Consider the following 1,323-nt stretch of genomic DNA (forward strand, 5'->3'; position numbering starts at 1 on the left):
AAAGATATTGAGTCTACGGGTAACCTGTCAGGTAGGTTTCATAAGGATATTAAATCTACGGGTAACCTGTCAGGTAGGTTTCATAAGGATATTAAATCTACGGGTAACCCGTCAGGTAGGTTTCATAAAGATATTAAATCTACGGGTAACCTGTCAGGTAGGTTTCATAAATATATTGAATCTATTAGTTACTTTTCAGGTAGGTTTCATAAAGATATTGAGTCTACGGGTAACCTTTCAGGTAGGGTTGATAAATATATTGAATCTATGTGTTACTTTTCAGGTAGGTTTCATACTGCACCTACAGAAATAATCATGAGTGGCATTTTCTGAGTAGTGTGGCGGATCATCCGCTACAAATAGAGGACTGATATTAATCAGCTTTTACCAGAAATGTTTGTTTTTACATATATGCAACATTCTATGTGTGCTATTTTACCTCAACAAAGTACGGCGTGTAATATTTGACGAAACCTTAATACTCAAACGTTATGTATAAAGTTTAAAATATCTTGTGGATTTGAAAGCTGATATTAGAAATATATGTATTTCTATTATAATTTAAATAATATCAATTTCAACACTCTGGAATGCTACTTTAACCTTAATAGGCCCGAAATTGTTCCCGTCCTTAGGCCTAGTGCATCCAAATAGAAAACCAAAAATTTCAGGTTCGATTCATGATGCTATCAAACATGTTTCACATATGCAGTTGTGATTACGATGTTAAGAGCGACACCCAAACTCACTGATCGGTTAAGAGTACCTACTTCAGGCGTATAGTGCTGTCAACTTGTTGCCTTCCCTCCTGTCTTTGTTTGTTTTTTATATTTACACAAAACTGTTCAAGGTCTATCAGCTTTTGTCTTCCATAATTTCGGATTTAGCCTACAAGATAAGCAGATAATCAACAATACCCACTCTTTAGCTACTCTTGTCTGACCGAATAGTTGGATTTCATTGTCGTCCTTATAACCCCCCCCCCCCTCCCCCCCCACCACACACACGGCTTCAAAATGCGGCACTAGAATTTGTTATTTTTGGTATTGAGATCCGATAGATGCATCCACAGATGCATTGTCCAAAACGCTAAATGGGTCACACTCGGACCCCATCTGGTCTGCATTTCAACACTAGGGACGGTTGATTACGTTTGAACTATAATGGTTTATTTTCTGGCAGATTAATTGATCATTTATGTGAGTGTAACGTGTCGTTCAGATGAATAAGCAAACTGCTCTAAAGAAAATGTGTTATATTAGGTGGCTATAGCTGACATCGTGTCGTTGAAACGTTCTTATACATTCGATGACGAGGAACCCA

The 1,323-nt window shown here is 37.3% G+C and overlaps 1 long non-coding RNA gene across 1 annotated transcript in view; it reads left to right on the top strand.

The window, feature by feature from the left end:
* The window catches only part of LOC111089530, a 9,351-nt gene that overhangs the window by 608 nt on the left and 7,420 nt on the right, over window positions 1-1,323 (top strand). The window lies entirely within an intron of this gene.

Source organism: Limulus polyphemus, unplaced genomic scaffold, assembly GCF_000517525.1.
Source record: "Limulus polyphemus unplaced genomic scaffold, Limulus_polyphemus-2.1.2 Scaffold6532, whole genome shotgun sequence".
Taxonomy (NCBI): Eukaryota; Metazoa; Arthropoda; class Merostomata; order Xiphosura; family Limulidae; genus Limulus; species Limulus polyphemus.